This window comes from Primulina tabacum, chromosome 14, assembly GCF_025594145.1.
Source record: "Primulina tabacum isolate GXHZ01 chromosome 14, ASM2559414v2, whole genome shotgun sequence".
Lineage (NCBI taxonomy): Eukaryota > Viridiplantae > Streptophyta > Magnoliopsida > Lamiales > Gesneriaceae > Primulina > Primulina tabacum.
The window spans coordinates 38,418,246-38,428,194 of record NC_134563.1 but is presented as its reverse complement, the minus strand read 5'-3'; the positions used below and the strand labels follow the sequence as shown (position 1 = coordinate 38,428,194).

At 31.4% G+C, this 9,949-nt stretch overlaps 1 non-coding gene across 1 annotated transcript; it reads right to left on the bottom strand.

The window, feature by feature from the left end:
- Positions 1-3,084: 3,084 nt before the first annotated feature.
- Positions 3,085-3,193, bottom strand: LOC142525717 (small nucleolar RNA R71). The gene has a single exon (XR_012815168.1). It is a non-coding gene; the product is annotated as a small nucleolar RNA R71 (small nucleolar RNA).
- Positions 3,194-9,949: the final 6,756 nt, after the last annotated feature.

Sequence of the window (9,949 nt, the reverse complement as noted above, 5' to 3'; positions counted from 1 at the left end):
GCAATAGATTTAAAGTTTAAGTGGTTCAACCTCTTATGCCACAACCAGTTTTAGAAGACTTGGAAGCAACGAAACAAACTGGTGCATAAGGTTGTTCAGTCCAACTGACTTTGTAAGTGTTTCCACAACGATTTTCAGTTAGGATGACCTCATCAGTTGAGTCTTTAACTGAACAAGTATGTCTGTCAAACTTAACTGAGAAATTTTATCGCATAACTGACTGATGCTTATCAAGTTGTACTTCAAATTCTCAACTAGCAAAACATCTTTAATTGTAAAGTTACCATGGATAAGCTTATCTTTACCTACAGTTTTAACTTTGGAGTTGTCTCCAAAACTGATGTTTGGTCCAGTATATTTGATCAGTTGAGATAGCAAATTTGCATCTCCTGTCATATGCGAACAACCACTGTCTATATACCAAGTTGATTTTGTTTTTTTTCCTATTACTGCAATCACACACAGTATATAATTTTGGTACCCATTCATTTGGGTCCTGAACTGATTAGTCCTTTAGGAACCCAGACTTGGACCAGTGTAACTGACTTCCCAGTTGCTGTGTTCCAAATGGTTTTTCTCGGATTCTTGGCAATATGTGTGTGATGTGAGGACGAAACAATATGATTTGTATCCTTTTCAACTGATTGTTCTTTTGATATCGTTTCTGAACTGGATTACAGTTGTAGTAATTGTAATAGTCATTCCTTGAGTACTGATTTTTGTAACTGAATCGTTTAGGTGACCCGTTTCTTTAATCAGTTGAATTCTCAGAGCTATATCCAATTCCATACAGTTTGCCTTTGTTCTTACTTTCAGTCAATTGAACAGCTGGTTTACTTGGTTCTGAGAATTCATTTACCATACTTAATTTTACAAAGGTAATGTACTTTCCTTTCTTTTCATTCAACCTTGGCTGTGTATCACTTGCAGAATTTTCATCATGACTGTTAAAGCCTAAACCAGTTTTATCAGCAACTGATTTTTGTGAATTCTGCATTTCAATCAATGAAACTGAAGACTTGTTCCAAGCTTGAATCAGCTCAGTATGTGATAAACATAAAAATTGTACATTAATTAAATGTTTTATAATATAATATATAGTTTTGTTTTATTAAATGTTTAAATATTATATGTTTTATAATAAATTGTATAAAATATAAGTTGTTGTGTAATTACAAGTTTTTACTATTTTTTACAGGTTCGATAAAACAATAATAACTTGGCGTTGCAATGGGATTAAGAGGATTCTTGGACCTGTAGAAGTTGGTTAATATCTACAATATTGGTGGCAAGCATGAGATAAAAATCCTCTCACAATTGAGATCAAATTAAGCAACAAATAAAGTTAACAAATGAGTGGCAGGTTTTACCATGCTCTAGTATTGTGACATATCTCTCAAATTACTTGGTCAATGGTTTGAAAAAAAATACCACAACCTAGACAACTTAATTATCCACATTGTTTCTTTTTATGTGAAATTGAAAAGCAAATTCGGAAGAAGAAGATTTTCAAAAGTGATGTGTAATATATATAATATCTTGGAACACCAATGAAGATTATGTGTAAAAAATAATATTTTATTTGTGATGTCTCCCAATTGTCTCTAACATAGTGGTGCATTGTAATGAATTCGGGATATCCCTCATTCTATTGAACAACCTTTGAGGTTCATATATTTCTCTCTATATTTTCCTTTATTTCTTCATTTAAATATAATTAGCATGTTAATTTCATATTCAAAGTTTTACACTTTGAATAATGACTAGCTAACTTTCTAAGTTGAGATGAAAAATGTGAAACTCTTGGCATGATAATAAAGTTATTAAAAGGTAAGATCTCTGTTTATATTATTTAATCATTATTTATTGTTTATGTTATATTTATTTCTTTAAGCATTTTTATACCCTACTTATAAGTGGGAGTTTTGATTTATTGTTGCTATATGTTACACTAAATTCTTGGAACCATTTAAATGTTAGTTTGGTATTACCAACCGTTTAAAGTGGATGCCTTGATTTATTATATATGAATAATGTTTGTTTGGTTTTACCAACCATTTAAAGTGGGAACCTTGATTTAGTGTTTACAAATATATATATAGCACAATAAATACTTGACAATATTTATAAGTTTTGGTATATGTTATATACTTATAAGATAATAATATATAACATAATATAAATATGATTATTAATATATTGGAACCATTTTAGTAAGTGGATTTCAATAATGTTCGTAATGTTAACTTTATTAAAATACCAAGAGTGGATCCTTTAATCTCAACTACTTAATTTTTGAACATTAAAAATACCAATTAAGATTCAAACAACTAAAAAAAAATAAAAATAAAAAGACATTGCAGTGGACTTGTAATTACCTTAGCTTCCCTGCGGATACGATATCGGACTCACCGAATTATACTACTTGTGGACAACTTGCTCTTGGGAGTGCAACAATCAAAGTCGCAACAAGTTTTTGGCGCCGTTGCCGGGGGAAGTATCATTTAATTTCAGTCTATTAATTTTTGTTTATAGTTATTTTTCTTTATTTGAATTTTTATTGCTTTTGTGTGTTTTTATTCTTTTGCATTTGCATTTGCATGAGCATTTGGTCACGTACACTTAGTGGTCGACTCATTCGAAATACCCCTTTATTTTTTACAAAACATGGCGGAAGAACCCATCCAAGAAAATGAAGATGAAATTCAATCTCAACATGATCATGATAGACGAAGAACACTTAGAGATCACATGAATCTACACGTACTAGTGCACCTTCATGTCTAGTTTTTCCCCCTGATGCATCTCATTTCAATTTTAAGCCTGGTATTATCCAACTTTTACCGAATTTTCATGGATTAGATTCTGAAAATCCATACATGCATTTACGAGAATTTGAAGAAGTGTACAACACATATAACGATCTAAATTGTAGCATGAACACCATTCGACTTAAGTTTTTTCCTTTTTCTTTAAAAGATAAAGCTAAAACTTGGCTACAAAATCTTAAATCGGGATCCATTCGAACTTGGGATGAATTGCAACAACAATTTTTGAAAATTTTTTTTCCATCTCATAGAACAAATTCTTTCAAAAGGCAAATCATCACTTTCACTCAAAAACAAGGAGAAAATTTTTATCAGGGTTGGGATAGATACAAAGAATTGCTTAATCTTTGTCCACATCATGGTTTTCAAATTTGGAGAGTTGTTTCTCAATTTTATGAAGGCTTAACACCTAAAGATAGGCAAATGGTTGAATTTATGTGTAATGGAACATTTGAAGATAAAGATCCAAACGAGGCAATTGAGTATCTCGATTCATTAGCTGAAAATGCTCAAAATTGGGACACTATAGGTACAAAGATTCAATCTCCTACATCTGGTGGAGATATGTACACTCTCAAAGATGAACATGATCTTCAAGCTAGATTTACCTCTTTGGCAAGAAAAGTTGAGGCACTTGAATTGAAAAAGAATGGTCAATTAAAATCTGTTCAAGAAATTGTGTGTCACATCTCTGATACAAGTGATCATTTTACAAAAGATTGTCCCACTTTGCCCTCTTTTAAAGAATGTCTCCATGAACAAGCCAATGTTTTGAACAATTTCAAAAGGTCAAATTTTGAACCATTTTCCTCAAAATTACAATCCAGGTTGGTGAATCATCTAAATTTAGTTGGAGGAATGATAATGCTGCACAATTTTCACAACCAAATTTCCAAAATCAACAAAATTTTCAAAATTATGCACCTTATGTTCCTCCACCTAAAAGAAATTTGGAAGATACATTGAATACTTTCATTGCAAAGCAAGAGTCTATCTATACTCAAACTGCTCAAACCATGACAGATTTGAAAGATACTCTTGCTAAATTTGCATCTGCACTTAATGTTCATGAAAAAGGTAAATTTCCTTCACAACCTCTGCCTAATCCCAAAGATCATCATTCACAAACTGGAACTTCTGGAACTCAACCGATGGATCAGGTAAAATCTGTTATTACCCTTCGAAGTGGTAAGGTTGTGGAAAAATCCATTCTTGAATCTTGTGAAGATGATGATAAATTAACTCCAAAGGGTGAGGAAGTGGAACCCATAACTTGCGAAGAGGAGGTTCAACAGACAGTGTCACCACCATTCCCTCATGCATTGAAAAATACAAAAAAATCAAATTTGAATTCTGATATATATGATATTTTTAAACAAGTAAAAGTTAATATTCCTTTATTAGATGCAATAAAACAGGTACCATCATATGCCAAATTTTTGAAAGACTTGTGCACTGTGAAAAGAAAATTGAATGTGAAAGAAAGCATTTTTAGCCGAACAAGTAAGTGCAATCATTCAAAATAATAATACTTTGAAATACAAAGACCCTGGTTGTCCTACTATTTCATGTATTATTGGAGAACGAAAGATTAAAAAAGCCTTGCTTGATCTTGGAGCTAGTGTGAATTTACTTCCATATTCAGTTTATCAAGAACTCAATTTAGGGGAGTTAAAATCTACTTCGGTAACACTTTTACTTGCCGATAGATCTGTTAAAGTGCCAAGAGGTATGGTAGAAGACGTATTGGTCCAAGTTGATAACTTTGTATATCATGTCGATTTCATAGTTTTAGATACACAACCTATCGAAGCTTGTAATGCAATTCCTGTAATTCTGGGTCGTCCATTTTTAGCAACTTCTAATGCTCTTATAAATTGCAGGAATGGAATAATGAAGTTGTCATTTGGTAACATGACCTTGGAGATCAATGTTTTTAATCTTTGTAAGCAACCACATGACAAAGGAGATGAAAGTGAAGATTAAAATCTTATTGAAACTCTTGTGGAAGAAAACATTCAAGAAGGGGAGTACTCGTGATCAATTAGATATTTGTTCAATTGAAACTGTTAAAGAAAATATTGAAATTGATCTTGATGATTTTATCAGGTATCACTCGTTACCAGGATCAGAGAAAGAATTTGATGCAAAATATGAAAACAAAGACGAACCACCCATATTGGAGTTAAAACCCTTGCTAGAAGAATTGAAGTATGCATTTCTTGGAGAAGATGAAACATATCCGGTGGTAATTTCTTCCAAACTAGAAAGTGATCAAGAAGGTTATTATCAAATTCCCATTTCACTCGAAGATCAAGATAAAACTACATTCACATGTTCTTTTGGAACATTTGCAGTTAGAAGGATGTCATTTGGATTATGCAATGCCCCAGCAACATTTCAAAGATTCGGTGCAGTATTGGGTCAAAGAAGAAACGGAAAAATGCCACCGCAATGGAGTTCTCAAGATAAATTTTTTTTTTTGAATGAGGTAAAAAACTTTTATTGGGATGATCCGTATCTGTTCAAGTATTGTCCGGATCAAATTTTTCGACGTTGCATACCAGACAATGAGGTAAGTAGTGTCATTAAATTTTGTCATTCAGAAGCATGCAGAGGACATTTTTCTTCAAAGAAAACAGCTGCAAAAATCTTGCAGTGTGGATTTTATTGGCCCACTTTGTTAAAAGACACCCACGAAATCTGCAAGATCTGTGAAAATTGTCAAAAATTGGGTGCGATTTCAAAAAAAAACATGATGCCTTTGAATCCTATCATTGAAATTGAAATCTTTGACTGTTGGGGAATAGATTTTATAGGACCTTTTCCACCGTCGTTTGGATACTTGTATATTTTAGTTGCAGTTGATTATGTTTCCAAATGGATAGAGGCAATTCCATGTCGAACAAATGATCATAAAATCGTCATCAAATTTTTAAATGAAAATATTTTTAGTAGATTTGGAATTCCTCGAGCCATGATAAGTGATGGGGGAACTCACTTTGTTAATAAACCATTTGCTTCATTAATGAAAAAATATGGTATTACTCATAAAGTAACTACTCCTTATCATCCTCAAACAAATGGACAAGTTGAATTAGCTAATAGAGAGATAAAGCAAATTTTGGAAAAAACTGTTAACTCAAATAGAAAAGATTGGTCTCTGCGACTTAATGATGCACTTTGGGCATATCGAACAGCTTTTAAAACATCATTGAATATGTCTCCCTATAGGTTGGTTTATGGAAAACATTGTCATTTGCCTGTGGAATTGGAACATAAAGCTTATTGGGCGATCAAAACTTTAAATTCAAGCATGGATGATGCCAAAAAATTGCGTAAATTGCAACTTAATGAAACTTGATGAACTCAGAAATGACGCGTATGAGAATTCAAGTATTTATAAAGCAAAAATCAAATCATTTCATGATAAAACAATTCTTAGAAAATCTTTTGAGATTGGTAAAAAAGTTTTGCGTTATAATTCTCGACTTCACATATTCCCAGGAAAATTACGATCAAGATGGACAGGCCCATATGTTGTAAAGCATGTGTATACTTATGGAGCTGTGAATATTGAAAATCCTAAAAATGCTGATATTTTTAAAGTAAATGGACAAAGGCTTAAACCATTTTTAGAAAATGAAATCTTTCAAGAAGAGTTTATTTCCCTTTCTGATCCTTGATTTTTTTTTATTTTTTTGGTGTTGCATTTAAGTTTGTTTGTTTTTATTTCAGGTTTTCTTAATCTTTTTATTTTCCCGATTAAATGGCGGATAACTGGTACTCCGTGACTCTTATAGTCGGTTAAATCAGTTTCCCACAATTGCTGATACAAAAATAAAAAAAATCATTTCTTTTCTTTTCAAAATGGATGAAATTCTCTCAAAAATTTGTAAATATTTTCCCTCTGTTTCTGAAAATGTTCTAAGAAAAATTTATGCAGGAAGGTGTGAAAGATTGAGATTGCTAATGCAAAAAGGAATTCCAGAAGATATTTGTCTTGTAATAGAAGCTAAGGTCCGATTAGGAGGAGAAGTTCCACAATCATTGCTCATTCGGTATTTGCCTGGATTAGGAAAAAACACTTATGCAAAAAAACGAAGGGCCAAAAGTTTAGGGGTTTGTCATAAGTGTGCAAGATGGACTTGTGACAAACGATGCAGATCTTTGGGATGTGTTTCCAATAACAGAGAAGATAAAATTGGTTTCATTAAGAATGGGCTGAGTAAGGAGTCTTTAGATAACATCTTATTGACTCTTGAGACACATTCTAGTGGACATGTGCATATTGAACTTCTCCGTTTATGGAAACAATTCCAAGATGAACGTCATAGTCTTGGGACTCCGACTAAAAAAGACCATGTTTGCCAATTTATAAGAAAATTGGATGGGAAGCATATCATCGACTCATAGAAGGCGTTGAAGCCGTTTCTGGACGTAAAACCAGAGGAAAATTGTGAGTTCTACAATCACACTACTGTTTATATGCATGTGTGTCATTATTGTTTTTACTATTTATTCTGTTTACAGCTTTGACCCATAGTTTTGTTATGATAACATATTACCCCTATAAAATCTCTCATCTTTCTCTCTATTTTCGCAGATAAAAATAGAAAGTAAAAACATAGCTGGATCCTCTGCACAAACATTGAAAAATATTTGTGTATTTTGTGGGTCGAGTCCTGGAAAAAATGAAGTGTTTGTAGAAGCAGCGAATAATCTTGGAAATATATTGGCTGAGAGAAAAATTTACTTGGTATATGGGGGAGGTAATATTGGGTTAATGGGATCTGTTTCAACATCTGCTCATCTTGGAGGTAGTCAGGTTTTGGGTATTATTCCTACAGCTTTAGCTGAAGGAAATATTACATGTGTTACGATTGGGGAGGAATTAAAAGTTTTTTCTATGTATGAAAGAATCACTCAAATGATTGAAAATTCTGATGCTTTTATCGTACTACCAGGTGGTTTTGGTACATTAGAAGAAATTTTTCACACTGTTTCTTGGGCACAACTTAATATCCATAATAAACCTGTGGGCTTGTTGAATATCAATAATTATTATGACAGTTTGTAGACATTTCTTGATAAAGCTGTGGAACAGAATTTCATTTCAGAAAATTCACGACGGATGCTCATCTGTGCTTCGACTGCCGACCAATTAATTGATGATTTGGAAGCTTTTGTTCATAAGCCTGATCCGATGATAACAAAGATCAATTGGTCGCAATCAAGCAGTAAGAAAAGGAAGTTGGATCATTGATTCAAAAGTCGTGGATTGGTTTGCGTTTGTTTCAGTTTGTTATCTTCAATAAAATTTCAGGTGATATCTCTTTCATTATGTACTCTTTATTAATAGTTATTTTGACATTAGGGACAATGTCATATTCTGATAGGGGGGAGAACAAACTTATAATATATATTATTTTAAAATAAAATCATGTTTATATTTTGTATCTTAGTAATTTTTGCAAAAAATGTCATACATTACATGTTTGAAAGATTTAAATTAGAACATGCATTAATCTATTTAAGAATGTTTAAATTTTTATTTGAAAAAAAAAGTCAATTTTAATATTCTGATCAATATAAAAATATGATTTATGAAATCTTTTTGAGTGATTAACCATTGTGATAAAATCAGGTATTAAAGTATATGGCCCAAGATATACCTTATAAGAGTGCCTAAAATTTTAAACTCACACATATTTTGTGAGTGAGTGGAGAGGACTGAGAAAACAGCGTTCGAGCCTTTATTGATCATGAGAGAGACTATCTATTGTTTAGATCTTGAGTTCTTATTTTGAAAAAAAATGATATTTCCTGAAAAAAAAGGAGAAAAATACAAAAAGAAAGATATTGAAGATCTATGTAATTTTTAAGTTATATGCTACGACCCATATATCTCTCATAAAAAAAAAGAGAGAGAAATTTATTGTACAAATTAAATAAATATGTGATCAAGAAGCATAAACTTAGTCTGATTCCATTATGTTATGAAAAAAATATATATATACATATATCAGGAAAAAATATATAATAAGAACAACTAGATTTTGAATCAATGGATTTTCTATCTTTTGATTAGTTTGGCTCGTTTGTCTGTCTGCATTCTGTAAACCATTTTTCTGAGCATTATCTGTATTCCAACTCCATGAGAGAAATTGTTGCCATAAATTGAAACATTTATTAACCTGTGAGGATATGGAGTTGAGACTCTTACTAGGAATTTCTGAAGGCCGTGTACATTTAACTACCTGAAATAAGCTTTGAATTGATCATCTCAAATTATTTCATAAATTATAATTATGATGATCTTGATATAACTTTGACAGTTTTCAAATTTAATTTAAACACTTAGATAATTTTGATTACATTTCTATTTAAATTAATCAATATGTTTTGTATTGCTATTAACGCTTAAATTGCTAGAGACTAGCAATAAGCTGGTTGGGAGGTGTGATAAACATAAAAATTGTACATTAATTAAATGTTTTATAATATAAATATATAGTTTTTGTTTTGTTAAATGTTTAAATATTATATGTTTTTATAATAAATTGTATAAAATATAAGTTGTTGTGTAATTATAAGTTTTTACTATTTTTTACAGGTTCGATAAAACAATAATAAACTTGGCGTTGCAAATGGGATTAAAATGATTCTTGGACCTGTAGAAAGTTGATGTTAATATCTACAATATTGGTGGCAAGCATGAGATAAAAATCCTCTCACAATTGGGATCAAATTAAGCAACAAATAAAGTTACCAAAGGAGTGACAGTTTTACCATGCTCTAGTATTTTGACCATATCTCTCAAATTACTTGGTCAAATGGTTTGAAAAAAATACCACAACTAGACAACTTAATTATCCACTTGTTTCTTTTTATGTGAAGAAGCAAATTCGGAGAAGAAGATTTTCAAAAGTGTTGTGTAATATAATATAATATCTTGGAACACCAATGAAGACTTATGTGTAAAAAAATAATATTTTATTTGTGGTTGTCTCCCCAAATTTGGCTATAAATAGGGGTGCATTGTAATGAATTGGGATATCCCTCATTCTATGAACAAACCTTTGAGTTCATAATATTTCTCTCTATATTTTTCCTTTATT